A 17,318-nucleotide genomic window follows, 5' to 3' on the forward strand; every position below is an offset into this window, starting at 1 on the left:
TAGATTCTACCTTTTCAGATGAGTACCAGAAAGGAAGGAATTGACAGTGGCTCTTTGGAGATTATCTGTCACAGTTACTTACATATGTTACTTAAGTTGAAAGGGACCACTGTAGCAGTTAAAAGTGGTGACTTTAACTTTTTTCCAGTCAAGTAGCAATCATGAAAGCTTTATTGATAATCTCGTGGACTCATGGAGGTGACTTGAAGAATCCTATAATGTTCATCAAAACGTCTCCTGCTCCTCTGTACCCCAGTCAAATTATCCATTCTCATTAAATAATAACTTGGCTATTGATGGAACATCTAGTTACACACTCTAAGTCGTTAGGATACTATAATGAATGCATTCTTGAGTGCTAGGAAATTTAGGCAAAGAAGATTAATTTAGTCTGGACCTAAAATAATTCAAGATTTTCTGTCATTCTATTTCAGTTGCTCATATAACTTCTTGGTTTTTCATACTTTTTATATGAGGAGTATAGGTTTCTTTTCTCATAGCCAGAGATGATCTTGAAAATAAGTGCCTTTTTTGACAGAAATAATAAGGCTGGAATTCTAACGTAAAAAGTCCTCCCAAATACAAAGAAAAGCCTAAGGCTTGGACAGTATAAAAATCTGCCATTCCTATTGCATTCCAAATATTAAACAATAAAATATACTATATAATTGTTACCTTATTAAATACTCTGAAGAAAGAGACATGGAATAGCAATCAGAGGACTGATGTTCAGGTCACCTTTGGCAAATCACTTAACTTCAAGCCTTTCTTTTAATCTGTAAAATGAGGAGAATAATTTCTTCTCCACCTACCTCAGTGTTTGTGATACTTAAATGAATAAAAGTATTTAGGACCCACACATAAGGCATAATAACTGTATGATTAAAAAATTGTTGGTATACCAAAAAAAGAGAGAAAAAAACCCAATTAAATATTTATATGTCCCTCATAAGGGGCTCATGGTCTCAATAGAGTGTATGTTCAGTAGGTTATTTAGTTAAGGCATAGTGATAGTTTAAAATAACCTCACTCTTTCCATAGAAAGTTAGCAAGATCTTTCTTTTCATTTCTGCTTGGTTCTGCTTATTCTATAGAAAGTTGGGGTCATGTTGAACTGCCCTGGCTAAAATACCAGTCCCCTTTATATGTCTAATTCCTGGAAAAGCTGGGTAACATGGCAGAACAGTAACAATAGGAGTCAGGGCTGGGCTTGTCTTTTCTGCCCTGGGATTCTTACCATTTCTGGCTGTCTTTGACCAGGAAGTCAAAGCTCCTTTTATTTATTTGTAGTCCAAGCTCTTTTTCATGGCTGATTTAGTAAAGATTTTTAAAGATCATCAGATAAGCATCAGATAAAAATAATTCTAGACTCCTGCTGGCCACAAGATAATTGCCATATTTGACTGATCTTAAACAATAGTTTCATTTTTCAGGGATTTAGTTAATTATAAGCCTGTGCTGTCTAATATGGTAGCCACAAACCCTATTTAAATTTAAATTACTTAAAATTAAAAATTAAGTTTCTTAGTTATGCTAGCCATATTTCAAGTGCCCATTAGCTGCATGTGGCTAGAGGCCACCGTATTAGCACAGATGTAGAACATTTTCATCGTCACAGAAAATTCTAATGGATAGCACTGTTAGAGACTTCTTTCTAACCTGTGCGTTGCTGTTTTTCTTTCTATCTCCATCAAAGGCTCTTTCTTTCATGTTTATTTGTTTTGGGTGAGCAAAGTTGGGGGAAAAGGAGCTCACACTCATGCCCTATTTTTTAGTAATATTGATGAAACAGTTGGTGATTCGATGGACTGAAACTATTGGCTAGAGTAAGATTTTGAAAATATTTTTGAATTTAATATATATGTATTGCCCAAAGCAGTAGTTGTAGAGGTTTTTATTTGGTTTTTAAATGGACTAGAATCCTGTATCAGCTAAACACTTCTCATGAACTAGCGACTACAGTTTTTCTATTGAGTGTTATTTTGTTACTTTTAAAAGTTTTATTTTATGACAATCTCCTCTACTACAGTGAAAATTTGGCTCCTATGCTCATATCGAAGTCATTTGAACTAGTATATGCCCTTTTCTCAATTTAAATGCAATTTCTAATCCAAGATCCATTCAGATCTTGATATATGCCAATTAAAATATTGACTTTAAACAAAAGGGTCATAAAAAAGGTGAGATTAAAATGATTAGGAGCTGAGTCCTTATCACATAATCCAAAGTAAACGAGGATTGCACAACGCCATACTTGAGGAAGCACAGTTCAGTTGCATAGACATGTTCCTAGATATTCCAAACTGCTTTGAAATTATAGTGCTTTGTGTTGAAAGATTGATATTAAAATATACTTGGGAATTAAAATTCACTTTATGATGAATTGTTGCTAAAAGGCTTTAAGATAGCACTGTGAAGACATGATATGTAAAAGAACAGTCTCCAAAGCCAAGCCACATTTCTGCGAATCAGAATCAGAACATTTTGTGTAGGCAGTGTGGCTTACCAAATGTGTCTTTCATAAAGGAAACCTATTTTTCACTTTAACATTGACATAATTTATGTAAATCCAGGAATCAAAATTATACCTCAGTGTCACTTAATGTTTGTTATTTGGACCAAATTTCAGTTGGTTTAATTGTGAAACTAAAAATGGAATTTTGTTGCTGAAAACTTGAATTCAGTGAACTCAGGTTCTCATAACTGTTAACAAACTTGTTTTAAAGTTTTTTTGTTTTGTTTTGTTTTTTTGGAGACAACGTCTCACACTGTGGGCCAGGCTAAAGTGCAGTGGCACAGTCTCAGCTCACTGCAGCCTCAACCTCCAGGCTCAAGTGATCCTCCTACCTCAGCCTCCTGAGTAGCTGAGACTATAGGCGTGCACCACCACACCTGGCTAGTTTTTGTATTTTTTTGTAGAGATGGGGTTTCGCCATGTTGCCCAGGCTGGTCTTGAACTCTTGAGCCCAAGTGATCCACCGGCCTTGGCCTCCCAAAGTGCTGGGATCACGAGTGTCAGCTACCTCACCCAGTCTAAAGAATTTTTTTTTAAATGTTCATTTCAAAACCAGTGAGAGTAGGTGCTCACCCAGGAGATGTGACCAGTTAACTAGCAGCCAGGAACCTCAGAAGAGAAGAGTAGCTCATAACTCAGCTTGCTGGATCCAACATGATGAGAATTCCTTCAGGACTGGGAGACTAGGGTGATTTCCGAGGTCTAATTCTGCTTTGTTCTGGGTAGTTGGGCAGGCTATGTAGTATATCCAGAATTCCAGACCATTAAGTGAAATGCTTGTCATTAGTGATACCCAATCATTGTTTCGTGACACACCACTGTGTCACAAAGATTTCCTGCAGTGTTGCAGTGAGCCTCTCTTTTCCCAAAGCTCTGGCTCCTTCTCTGACACATTGCCACCAGGCGGCCCGTGTGACCTTTACTCCCTTTTCCCCACCCAAACATCTTACATTCCTTATACCTTATATCTGGATTTAGGAAAAGACTTCTTCTGGACAGTTGATTTGCAGTTCCAATCTGAGTTCTTACACAGTTGCCAAGCTATTATTGCTGCAAGGAGTTAAATCAGTTTTCACACAGTGGTTCTAATAGTTTATTGTTAAAATGTCATTTATTTAAGTTAAGCATTTCCAATGCCCCATTAAACCACTGTTTCTTTTATTTCCTGGAGTTTGGGAATACCAAGTGAAAAGGAAGAGCGAAGAACAGAAAAGTGTTAGTGGGATGGTAAACACCGTGAACACTGCTGTTTCTAGTGGGCCAGAAAAATGTATGTATAAATCTTGCCCGTTCTTGGAGGCACTTTCGGATTCTCCTCCACAAAGCTTTCTATGGTCACCATTTAGAGTCAATCCCCCTTTCCCTGTTCTCCATGGTATGTTATTTAGTTCTCTTCATATTACTGATCAGTAATCTGATCAGAGACTGATCAGGTCTGCTTTGCCACTTGGTCATTTGTGCATGTCTTTTTCTTACTGAAACTGTCAGATTCTTCTTTGTATCTTCAGAAGTACATATGATATAATGTACCATATGTAAGTTTATATGTAGACATACATTTTTAAATTCTTTAAATATAATAGATTCATATTCAATAAATAGTATTGAATGCCTATTCTGTACTATACAAAACACTGGTGATAAAACAATGAGCAAAGCAGGTACAACCCTATTTCTCAAGGAGCTTTTATAATGAGGCAGAAAGGATAGACATTAAATAATAATTTAGATTGCAACTTGGTGAGTCCAGAAAAGGAGACATACAGTATGCTATATGAGGTTTATATAACAGGAAGACCAGCCTATGCTGGGGATTAAGAGGGAAGATTTTCTGGTATAAGTAATCTAAGCTGAGCCTTGAAGAATAAGTTGGAGTTAACTAGGCAAAGAGGTAGAGAAGGAGCATTCCATGCATATAGAATGGCATGTGTGAAACATATCGCTGGACTGGTTGCCTTGCAAGTGTAAGAGACTGAAAGTCTAGATTACCTGGTTTTTAGTGGTGAGGAAGAGAATAGTGCACGATGGTACTGGAGAAATAAGTATGAGTCAAATCTTGCAGAGATATGTGGGCCATGTGAAAGATTTGGTTCTTTAGCCTAAGATCACGAAACAGACTTTGGAAGCTATCAAGTAGAAGATGCTTAATCTACAGTTATCTTAACAGCCTCCCAGTAGATTCCTGGCTTCCAGCCTCTGTAACTTACATTTATACTTATAGTTCTCATTTGCATTGTGACTGCTGTGGGAAAAGAGGAAGTAGCATGTCTTCTATAGGTAATGAAAACCTTCTACAGGTAATGAGGAAGCAAGTGGGATGCTTGCTTCCTCAGAAAAGAATCTGGCTAGTAGGTTGATTCAGTCTGGATCCAAAGCTTCCAAAACTTGAATTTTATTCTGTCTTTAATGTGGACCATTTAGTTTATTTTGAAAATTTGATTTCTAGCAGGTTTTCAGAATAAACTAACAAATCCAAGAATGGCCTGGGTTACCTAGGCAATAGTCTAATTTTATTAGACTATTTTATTAGACTATTGCCTAGGTAACCCAGGCCGTTCTTGGATTCTGAGACCATTCCTCCTGCCACACACAGCTCCCCACAAGAACACTTAGCTATCAGTGGGAAAAATCCAATGTCTTTCTCTTGCTGGGACTGTCTTGTCCATATCAGTCATATACAGTCTCACAGGTAACCCTGGAGGAGGGAAAGGGGGATGGGGAACCAAAATGCAAAGGACCTGGTGCTAAGTGCCCCATCATTATTTTGTTCAACTGAAAGTCAAACAGATAGGAGAGTTGTAAAACTTGCCTACAATGAGAATAAGCAAGGAAAGAATTAAGGGTCATTTCACATTTAAAAATTCAGCTTATCACTTGAAGCTGTCAGTGCTTTGTGTGTAGAACTTTCAAATAATTAACATTTCTCAAACATCAAAACACAGCTAGAGGTGTGCATGAATAAAGAGGCACAGGTCCAAAAACATTATTTTTACTTTTTGAACTGGTAGGACTAATAGAAAAATAAATGAATATAATTGTTTAGATTAACTAGTTTTTATGGAAAAGAAACGTGGGAGAGAGCAGTTTTTAAACAGTACTTGATTATTTGATAATCACTACTACATTAGATAAAAAGTAGAAAAATAGGCATATATAGCATTTACTTATGAGAAACATCTCTCTCTTAAACTGTATTTGTTTTTAAGCACTCCAAGATCTTGGCCAGGATATTTAACTTTTGACCCAGTTTCCCACTGCATGGTATGGCTATAGGACATAGTGGCTGTAAAAGGGCTTTCAACAAATATAGACCATCATACAAACATATTTACTAGTATTATTGTTTCAATTATCTATTATGGAGTAACGAATTACCTCCAAGTTAAAACTTAAAATGACTTAAAAATGACTTGAACTTAGAAATGACTTAAAACTTTAAAATGACTTAAACTAAAAAGTGACTTAAAATTTTGCATTTTCCTGGGTTGCCTGGGATCAGCTGGGTGGCTCTTCTATATGAGGTTTATATAACAGGAAGACCAGCCTATGCTGGGGATTAAGAGGGAAGATTTTCTGGTATAAGTAATCTAAGCTGAGCCTTGAAGAATAAGTTGGAGTTAACTAGGCAAAGAGGTAGAGAAGGAGCATTCCATGCATATAGAATGGCATGTGTGAAACATATCGCTGGACTGGTTGCCTTGCAAGTGTAAGAGACTGAAAGTCTAGATTACCTGGTTTTTAGTGGTGAGGAAGAGAATAGTGCACGATGGTACTGGAGAAATAAGTATGAGTCAAATCTTGCAGAGATATGTGGGCCATGTGAAAGATTTGGTTCTTTAGCCTAAGATCACGAAACAGACTTTGGAAGCTATCAAGTAGAAGATGCTTAATCTACAGTTATCTTAACAGCCTCCCAGTAGATTCCTGGCTTCCAGCCTCTGTAACTTACATTTATACTTATAGTTCTCATTTGCATTGTGACTGCTGTGGGAAAAGAGGAAGTAGCATGTCTTCTATAGGTAATGAAAACCTTCTACAGGTAATGAGGAAGCAAGTGGGATGCTTGCTTCCTCAGAAAAGAATCTGGCTAGTAGGTTGATTCAGTCTGGATCCAAAGCTTCCAAAACTTGAATTTTATTCTGTCTTTAATGTGGACCATTTAGTTTATTTTGAAAATTTGATTTCTAGCAGGTTTTCAGAATAAACTAACAAATCCAAGAATGGCCTGGGTTACCTAGGCAATAGTCTAATTTTATTAGACTATTTTATTAGACTATTGCCTAGGTAACCCAGGCCGTTCTTGGATTCTGAGACCATTCCTCCTGCCACACACAGCTCCCCACAAGAACACTTAGCTATCAGTGGGAAAAATCCAATGTCTTTCTCTTGCTGGGACTGTCTTGTCCATATCAGTCATATACAGTCTCACAGGTAACCCTGGAGGAGGGAAAGGGGGATGGGGAACCAAAATGCAAAGGACCTGGTGCTAAGTGCCCCATCATTATTTTGTTCAACTGAAAGTCAAACAGATAGGAGAGTTGTAAAACTTGCCTACAATGAGAATAAGCAAGGAAAGAATTAAGGGTCATTTCACATTTAAAAATTCAGCTTATCACTTGAAGCTGTCAGTGCTTTGTGTGTAGAACTTTCAAATAATTACTGATCAGTAATCTGATCAGAGACTGATCAGGTCTGCTTTGCCACTTGGTCATTTGTGCATGTCTTTTTCTTACTGAAACTGTCAGATTCTTCTTTGTATCTTCAGAAGTACATATGATATAATGTACCATATGTAAGTTTATATGTAGACATACATTTTTAAATTCTTTAAATATAATAGATTCATATTCAATAAATAGTATTGAATGCCTATTCTGTACTATACAAAACACTGGTGATAAAACAATGAGCAAAGCAGGTACAACCCTATTTCTCAAGGAGCTTTTATAATGAGGCAGAAAGGATAGACATTAAATAATAATTTAGATTGCAACTTGGTGAGTCCAGAAAAGGAGACATACAGTATGCTATATGAGGTTTATATAACAGGAAGACCAGCCTATGCTGGGGATTAAGAGGGAAGATTTTCTGGTATAAGTAATCTAAGCTGAGCCTTGAAGAATAAGTTGGAGTTAACTAGGCAAAGAGGTAGAGAAGGAGCATTCCATGCATATAGAATGGCATGTGTGAAACATATCGCTGGACTGGTTGCCTTGCAAGTGTAAGAGACTGAAAGTCTAGATTACCTGGTTTTTAGTGGTGAGGAAGAGAATAGTGCACGATGGTACTGGAGAAATAAGTATGAGTCAAATCTTGCAGAGATATGTGGGCCATGTGAAAGATTTGGTTCTTTAGCCTAAGATCACGAAACAGACTTTGGAAGCTATCAAGTAGAAGATGCTTAATCTACAGTTATCTTAACAGCCTCCCAGTAGATTCCTGGCTTCCAGCCTCTGTAACTTACATTTATACTTATAGTTCTCATTTGCATTGTGACTGCTGTGGGAAAAGAGGAAGTAGCATGTCTTCTATAGGTAATGAAAACCTTCTACAGGTAATGAGGAAGCAAGTGGGATGCTTGCTTCCTCAGAAAAGAATCTGGCTAGTAGGTTGATTCAGTCTGGATCCAAAGCTTCCAAAACTTGAATTTTATTCTGTCTTTAATGTGGACCATTTAGTTTATTTTGAAAATTTGATTTCTAGCAGGTTTTCAGAATAAACTAACAAATCCAAGAATGGCCTGGGTTACCTAGGCAATAGTCTAATTTTATTAGACTATTTTATTAGACTATTGCCTAGGTAACCCAGGCCGTTCTTGGATTCTGAGACCATTCCTCCTGCCACACACAGCTCCCCACAAGAACACTTAGCTATCAGTGGGAAAAATCCAATGTCTTTCTCTTGCTGGGACTGTCTTGTCCATATCAGTCATATACAGTCTCACAGGTAACCCTGGAGGAGGGAAAGGGGGATGGGGAACCAAAATGCAAAGGACCTGGTGCTAAGTGCCCCATCATTATTTTGTTCAACTGAAAGTCAAACAGATAGGAGAGTTGTAAAACTTGCCTACAATGAGAATAAGCAAGGAAAGAATTAAGGGTCATTTCACATTTAAAAATTCAGCTTATCACTTGAAGCTGTCAGTGCTTTGTGTGTAGAACTTTCAAATAATTAACATTTCTCAAACATCAAAACACAGCTAGAGGTGTGCATGAATAAAGAGGCACAGGTCCAAAAACATTATTTTTACTTTTTGAACTGGTAGGACTAATAGAAAAATAAATGAATATAATTGTTTAGATTAACTAGTTTTTATGGAAAAGAAACGTGGGAGAGAGCAGTTTTTAAACAGTACTTGATTATTTGATAATCACTACTACATTAGATAAAAAGTAGAAAAATAGGCATATATAGCATTTACTTATGAGAAACATCTCTCTCTTAAACTGTATTTGTTTTTAAGCACTCCAAGATCTTGGCCAGGATATTTAACTTTTGACCCAGTTTCCCACTGCATGGTATGGCTATAGGACATAGTGGCTGTAAAAGGGCTTTCAACAAATATAGACCATCATACAAACATATTTACTAGTATTATTGTTTCAATTATCTATTATGGAGTAACGAATTACCTCCAAGTTAAAACTTAAAATGACTTAAAAATGACTTGAACTTAGAAATGACTTAAAACTTTAAAATGACTTAAACTAAAAAGTGACTTAAAATTTTGCATTTTCCTGGGTTGCCTGGGATCAGCTGGGTGGCTCTTCTGCTCCATTTGACTTTGGGTCACTCAGGCAGCTGCATGCAGTTGGGAGCTCAGCTGGGGACAGAATGTCCAAGATGGCCTCATTCACATGCCTCACAGTTGTCTGGCTGTTGGCTGGAGTGCCTCCATTTTCCTCTGTGTAGCTTCTCTTTCAGTACAGCCTCTCTTTCCATGTGGGTTCTAACTGGAAGGCAGATTCGCCCAGATTTCTTTACAGGGTGATTGGCTGAAAGCCTCTTCAGGCCCAGATCTGGAAGTCACTCAGCCATACTTCTGCATTCCTCTGGTCCAGTCGCACAGGGCCATCCCATAGTCAAGGGGAGGTGAAACAGGTTCCAGTCCTGGACTTTGGAGGAGAGAATCACATTGAGAAAGCACATGCAGAGCAGGAGGGATTGTGGCAGGTATTTTTGGAACTGTCTACCACAGTTATTATTAAATACAGCTTGAAAGAGTGAAAGATTCCAATCCCAATGAATAAGAATGCTTATTCATTGTACTGCTTCCAGATATTGAAATTAAGAAGTTACCTTTAATATATGTGTGCTGTGCATAATAGCCATGGCGTATATTCACCATAGCTATTCTAACTGAAGGAAAAGATATATCCCCTAAAAACCTAATTCTTGATTTAGTCTTATTGTTTAATTTTTTCAAAAGTATACTACAATCATAGTTTCTATTGTTTCAGAAGTTAAATTCACTTTACATGTTTACTGATACAAAGGGAATTTTGAACTCCCTCTAGTGGCAAAAGATTTTCTTTTATTTTTTCAAAGAGCTTACTTAATAAGATGGCTGACATGTATAACACAACATAGTCTCAAAAATGACCTGTTCTTACCATCAGAAGATACCCACTTTCTCCTGTGTGAGTTATGGTAGGTCCTTTAATCTCTTATGAGAAATGTTAACCTTTCTAAGAAACATTGATCATATTACATGAAAAACGAAAAAGGAAGAAAGGAGACTTCCTGTTAACTTTAAAGTGCAAAAACTGCTAACTGCCCCTTTAGTCAAGGTCTTAAATAAAAAGTATTATATTTTGACAATTAAAATATCATTTTCCCTGACTAAAAAGTAAATTAAATTTTAAATTTTTGCCTGAAGAATTATTTTTTGAACAGACAAATGTATTTAATTGAAAAAATCTTTACATAGAGAGCAATAGGTAACTGTTTAAACGTGCAGCTTGGAAAACACTAATAACCAAACTGGCGAGGGGTAGGGGGATCATAGGGATCCCAAAGTGTTATGCTTTTTCCTAAGTTCAAATTTGGATTTTCATGGCCAATGGGGAAGGAACATAGTTATCACCATTACTCCATACAAACGGAAGCACAATGTCAAAGGGTGGGAATAGAAAAACAGCTATTACAGACTTCGTAAGCTAAGTTTTCTTATCCCCACCCCATTGCCAAACAGAATTAATAATACTAATTAACTTACTCTGTTATGGGTCCATCTATAGACAAATTTATTCTGGTTCTTTATATAGTAAAAGGACATTTATTTGATGCTAAAAGACATTCTTTAAAAATGCTCTTTTCCCAACTATTTATGGAAGCTGATCCAACCTATCGTGTACTGTCTAGTAGGTTGACACCCAGAACCTCTGTTCTCCTGCCTACAGTGGTAGGAAAATGGCCAGGGATGGTAAGAATCCATAGGGTTTTTTTTCTTCTTCTTCTTCTTCTTAACGCTCTGGAAAGTGGAACCTAGGATTATAAAAATAATTCCCAGATATTTTGGTTTTTTTGGGGACTAAACTATGAAATAGTAAGATTTCACTACAATAATTAATCCAGCCAATAAAAAGTTAGACTTTGTTTCTTTCCAATACCTCTTTTTAGTTCGACATTTATAACTAAGTCTGTGTCTCTTGTGGTCTCGATTACATCCGGTGTTTTCAGCTGGCAGCATTTCCTCTGCTGAGGCCACCCCATGTTTTTTGCCAGGCTACATTTCTGTGAATATAAAGAGAGAAAACCAAGTTGTATTAGACAGTGAAATTTAAGGAGAAATTGAGTATAACTTTGATTTTTGAAACAAAAACCAAGCCACTATATTTGTTATAAACAAACTGGTGATTAAAATATGTAGGCTCCAGAAGTACATTGAAAGTCTTACAGCCATCTCCTAGCCATCCTGCATGTTTTCTCTTGAATATTTATAAGAACCTAATTTAACTAACAAACAGAGACCAGAGATTCCCTTCCAGCTTTGCTTGCACAGATTTAAAATAATGAAAGTGAATTTGCATTTCTTAAAATGGTGTTTTCTTCCAGCTCTCATAGAAATGTTTTTGGAACAGTGATCTGTGCTAACAGCTGTATTCAATCTTGAGTAAAAGTCACTTCCTGAAGAGAATGAAATTCAACTTAACATTCGAACTTGCCTAGAACATAATCCTGTAGGGTGAGTGTACTATGTGATTATGAAACTGGACACAGGCATCCTGCTGAGATGATTTCTTATAAATAATACCCAACAGAAACCATTAATCAGTGTCAGTGTTTTTAACTGAAGAATTAATATTCTAAATGTGTTCCTTACTCATACACGTAACTGTCTTAGTTTTCAACAATTTTACTCTTTGGCATTTAAAAAATGTAATTCCCTTGTGGAATTAGATCTATATGAAATCTCTATCTCTATGTATTAATATATACCATCAGGTAGAAATAAATATAGATACATATAAAATATATAAACATATATGTTTCTATATTTAGGCTTTAAAAATTTTTTTAACTGTGTCATTCTTGATTTTCAGGTAAAATTTATTTTTGACTCAGTTCTCGTTACCTATTCTGTCATTTATTTATTGCAGTGAGCTCAATTTAAATAAAATTTTGTTCCTGGCCTCATAAAATTAGTTGTAGGTATATATATGGGAGGTACAGTTTTAGCTATTAATTATGGATTTTAAAAAATCTCTTAGTTATTATTGACCTCTACTTTCCTAAATATTGTACTTCTTTATTTTAAAGAAGGAAAATGTCATATTACAGTAACTTGGATATTGCTAAAACCTTAATGGAATCATCCCTTAGATGGAAAAGTATTCACTCAATCATCCGTTTTCTTTATGGATCATTCTTTTGTCATCTAAACAGTGAATGTGGAGTTTTCAGTCATAGGCTGTCAAATTGATATAAAGTCTAACACGTTAAGGCAGAATTAACGAACATACATAAAAATTCCAACCATCTCAATTTGTAGGAATGAAAACCGTTTCTGGCCTTACTTTGGTAACAAAAAAGGAGGTAGGCTTTTTTCCATTCCTTGACCAAACCACTAAGTTGCCTTGAAGACCTTTGTTTATAATGTCTTCTTACATTCTTTTCCCCCTGACATGCTCCCCTCCCTCCAGCAGTGAGATACTAATTAAAGAGAGGCCACTGTGACCCTCGGTTGTTTAGAAGTCACCCGGAATGAGGTGGCGGCACCGATCTGGAGAGGAAGCGCTCATTCCTAAATATAACACAGTCCTTAAGACCATCTTGTCAAAAATCTGTTGGCTTCTAATAGCAAACAAAGTACCTCCTTTGACTTAAAAGGTATACACTTGAAACTAAAATGGAATCTCTAAAACTTACTTTAACAACATCTATATCCACTTTTATAAGAATTAGCAACAAATACAATTAACTCATATATGTCACATGATAGTTTCTTTCAGAGACACTGAAATATGAACATTAAAAACATTTTAAATTTGATAAAGAATAATCTAATTTTTATGTGTTTGTTGAGGGGGAGGGAGCACACATCCTGCCATTCCATTTAAAAAATTAGAGACAGCTTAGATTGTGTATGAGAAGACCCCTTCCCTTTCCTTCCCTTCCCTTCCCTCCCCTCCCCTTCTTCCCTTTCTTCCCTTTCTTCTCTTTTTCTTTCTTTCTTTCTCTTTCTTTCTTTATCTTTCTTTCTCTTCCTCTCTCCCTCCCTCTCTTCCTTTTCTCTTTTCTTTTCCTTCCTTCCTTTCTCTTTTCTTTCTTTCCCTTCCTTCCTTCCTTCCTTCCTTCCTTCCTTCCTTCCTTCCTTCTTTCTTCCCTCCCTCCCTCCCTCCCTCCTTTCCTCCCTTCTCTCTTTTCTCTCTCTTTCTCCCTTTCTTTTGTTTCGACACCAAGCAACACTTCAATTGGGATGGTAAAACGAATGTGGTGCCTGCCAATCATGGAAGTGCAAGGATTGCAAATTTTTCTTAATATAAGCATTTTGAAAGAAATTGAAATAATTTAATAACTTGCCTTAAATGAGCAGGTGATGCTGCCTGACATTAAATTATTTCCTTCTTAAGTGAACTTGCTATTGCTAAGTACTAACTTACAAGAAGCAGTTTCTTGCACAATTTTATTAGTATTTGTTTAGCAGGATAATTCTGGTTGCAAGCACAGTAATAGAGACCCATTACTGTTTGTGTTAAGTAATGAGGTGGAATTGTTCTAAGAATATAGAAGGGAATAAGAATCTCAGTTATGAAACCCGATCTCAACAGAACCCGAGAAAGCAGCTTCCTAGGTGGGCCTATGGAGACCAGTTGGATGACAGTTTTCCATTCAAGAGCAGGAGTTTTGAATTTTTCCTCTTGAACTTCTGCCATTTCTGCCACTTAGTTGCTCTTTGTTTAGCTGGGTTAGAGTCCGGCTGCTTTGCTTCTTACTGTCTACTATCATTCTACTCTCTGGGTCTCACTGTCCTGTGATTCACTTTCCAAGTGATGATTCCTCTGCCTCATTGCTTCTCCTTCCTCCCGGCATTGCTTACTCATGGCCCCTCAGCTACCTTATATATGGCCTCCTTCTCTATGCACAGTACCCAGCGGTTTTAGGCTCCTGCTAAACACTGACTGAATAAATAGATGAGGAACATTGTTAGGGAATTATAAAAAGTAAGCGTTTTGTGTTTTCTTTTAGTTAGCCTTTAAAGGAGCTAAGAAGATATCAGTTAATTAAAAGGCAGCTGGAAGACAAATGTTATTTTGAAAAATTTAACCTAGTCATCTCTCTTTAGGTTAAAAAGGATTCACTGTAATAGTAGTAAGAAATTATTTATTTACAGAGGCACTGAACAAGTGTATACAGTTAAACTTGAGAGTCTGGACTACCCTATAAAGAATAGTAGTGCGTTTAAATGCTCTCACTTCACACTGCCCCATTTAAGCAGCCACACTGGCAGGAATGGAGATGATAATTTAACTTCAGACTCCAACAGGGGAAGCAGTCATTTTTTATTAAACATATTCCATTTAGGAGTCGAAATTAAGGTCTAATAACGGTCTGAAGACTATTTTTTTTAATCCTTCAGATCTTAATCTTAATAATTTACCTGTGAATAGATGATCAATTCCTGATTATTTTTAAGGCAATCTTTTTTTAAAAAAATGTTTGATTTTTAAATCTCTCACCTTCCTATTGCTGCTCATTTTTACCCCTAGCTTTCAGTTGCCCAGGGTACAAAAATAAATACCAGGAAAGAGTTCTCAATTCTTCATCCCTTTGCTTCCTTTTATTTTTTTTTTAATATGAAAGGTTATAAACATTCTGTAAAATCTTTCCTAATTTCTGCTATTCATATAGTCATTTGTGAGTGAATAAACAGTAAACATAAGCAGACCCAAATATGTATTTTTTTAATCATATAAAGTTTTTAACTGAATGTTGGGTTGAAGAAGAACCCAAATAGCGGTTTAAAATTCAGTTGCTCAGCTTCCCGGTTATAGCATGAATATCCAGAAGTGGCCAGTTAATGGGGCTTCATTCCCCAGCACTTTGGAAATGACCAGCAGTCCCAAATGCATTTGAGAGCATTTTCACTCATGAGAGAAAATGTACTTCTCAGATTCTAAAGGCTTTCTGAGTGAAAACCAGACAAAACAAACAATAAGGATGCTAATGAGTATGAGACGTCTTTCTTTTTTTCTTTTTCTTTTTTCCCCCAATCTCTCACCTCTGGCTGAAATTCTTAATTTTATGAAATGATTCTTGGCCGGGTGTGGTGGCTCATACCTATAATCCCAGCACTTTGGGAGGCTGAGATGGGTGGATCATTTGAGGTCAGGAGTTTGAGATCAGCCTGGCCAACATGGTGAAACCTGTCTCTGCTAAAAATACAAAAAGTAGCCAGGGCATGGTGGCGGGCGCCTATAATCCCAGCTACTCGGGAGGCTGAGGCAGGAGAATCACTTGAACCCAAGTGGCGGAGGTTACAGTGAGCCGAGATTGCGCCACTGCACTCCATCCTGGGTGACAGAGGGAGACTCTGTCTCAAAAAAAAAAAAAAAAAGAAAAAGAAAAAAAAAAGAAATGGCACTTTTTTTCTTGAACTTCCAAGTCAATAAATTTTAAATTACTTTTGTTTCTAGAGTTGCAACATTGTACAAGACATTGAGGTAGACTGGTTGCTCTGGAGGAGTTTGCCCTCCAGTGAAATGGACTGATAGATAGAACCAAAGTACAAACAAACGGCCTTAGTGGGTGGCACACCTATTTCAGTGGTGACATCAGAGAGAGGAGTGAAGGCCACCCGGGGGACACAGGACCTCAAGGAAATTTGAACCAGGGGTCTAGATCCCAAGAGAAGAGCCAAGATTGGAGCTCTGGCTGTGGTATTCTTTCATTCACTGGTGATACTGAAGTGTTAGTCGTGGGTGAGATCATATGTGGAAAAGAACCTAGAGCAGAGCAAAAAAGAGGGTAAAGGAGGACGCCAATAGAGCAGACAACTTGGAATTACATGAAGGTGAGTGGCTGGCGCTATCACAAAACTACATCATGTTGTGTGGGGACAAGTGGGAGTCAGAAGCCAAGTTAGAGTGGTCTGTATTTGCAATGGGCAATGAAGTGCAAACGTCCACTGACGGACAGTCTTTCAAGAACTCCAGCAGAGAAAGAGAGAAGGAATAAAGTAGCATAAGAAGCAAGGGAATCATTTCCCTCCCTGCCTACCTTTTTTTTTTTTTTTTTTTTTTTTTTTAGAATAGAGAAGACTTGAGCAAGTTAGTTTACTGGAAAAATGCCATTGCATCTGCTGTTCACATTTTTAAAAGGAAAATATATTAATGTATTACTTTTATAGTAAAAAATGTATTAAGATGCCAAGAAAAATTGAAAGAAAGAAAAGAAAAGAAAAAGAAAAGCAAGCAATCAAACTGGTATAGAAGTTGGGCTGGGGAAAGTCAAGTGAGGGTATGTTATAGAGAAGTTCAGAACTCAAGGATGCAAATGGAAACCTAAATCTTGAACACAGAGAAGCTATCTAGCTAGGATAGAGAAGAATGCCAAGAAGAGATGCAAAAGTGTAGATGTGTATTTGAGAGATAACCGAGGGAATTTCATGTAAATAATGAATGATCTCTACCGTATCATTGTAGGGGTGGGATTAGGAATTTGAGAAAAAAACTAAAAGGTTTGGAATTCTGTTTGGGATGGGGTAGGGAGCCACTTGCAAATGAGTAAAATGGGTGCTATACAGCAGTAAAGGCGTAACTAAAATTGAGTTTTGAGCATAGTATGATTTACCTGGGAGGTTGTGAGTAACTCAGGAGAAGAATAGAAAAATCTGGTGAAAAATGCTTATTTTAAAGACAGGATGAAAAGGCTATGAATACCAGGCACTAGAAATAACAAACTTGAGTTCGCTGACTGGGAGTTTAGGTTTGTTAAGTAAATTAAATGTGGTGGGGTGGGGGCAGTTGTTGGGGGTGGGTGCTGGTGGTGATGGTGACCTCACAGAGCAGAGGATGCGAGAGTAAAGAGAATGAGGGAGAAACTTACATTTCCACATCTGAAAATGAGAATAATAGTGTGGTGTGGGGATTGATGAAATAATGGCTGTAAAATACTTAAAACAATATCTGGCACAATTAAAATGTCTAATGCTATAATTTTTGTGAACAAGAGTACAGACTAGATGGAAGAATCGGAATTACAAACTTGATGATACACAGTGATGTCAGTCAATGAAAGAAAGTGGATGTGTAGATTTTCTTGAAGTGGAACTGTCAGGCTTACTCACGGCCCCCTAAAC

The 17,318-nt window shown here is 37.0% G+C and overlaps 1 protein-coding gene across 1 annotated transcript in view; it reads left to right on the plus strand.

Moving 5' to 3' along the window:
- The first annotated feature begins 3,686 nt into the window (after positions 1-3,686).
- The window catches only part of RBMS1 (RNA binding motif, single stranded interacting protein 1), a 182,499-nt gene continuing 168,867 nt past the window's right edge, over positions 3,687-17,318 (plus strand). The window contains exon 1 of the mRNA XM_011991447.1: positions 3,687-3,785. The gene's annotated coding sequence lies outside the window, so the exon portion shown is untranslated. The remainder of the gene's footprint in view (positions 3,786-17,318) is intronic.

Source organism: Mandrillus leucophaeus, unplaced genomic scaffold (assembly GCF_000951045.1).
Source record: "Mandrillus leucophaeus isolate KB7577 unplaced genomic scaffold, Mleu.le_1.0 Scaffold110, whole genome shotgun sequence".
Taxonomy (NCBI): Eukaryota; Metazoa; Chordata; class Mammalia; order Primates; family Cercopithecidae; genus Mandrillus; species Mandrillus leucophaeus.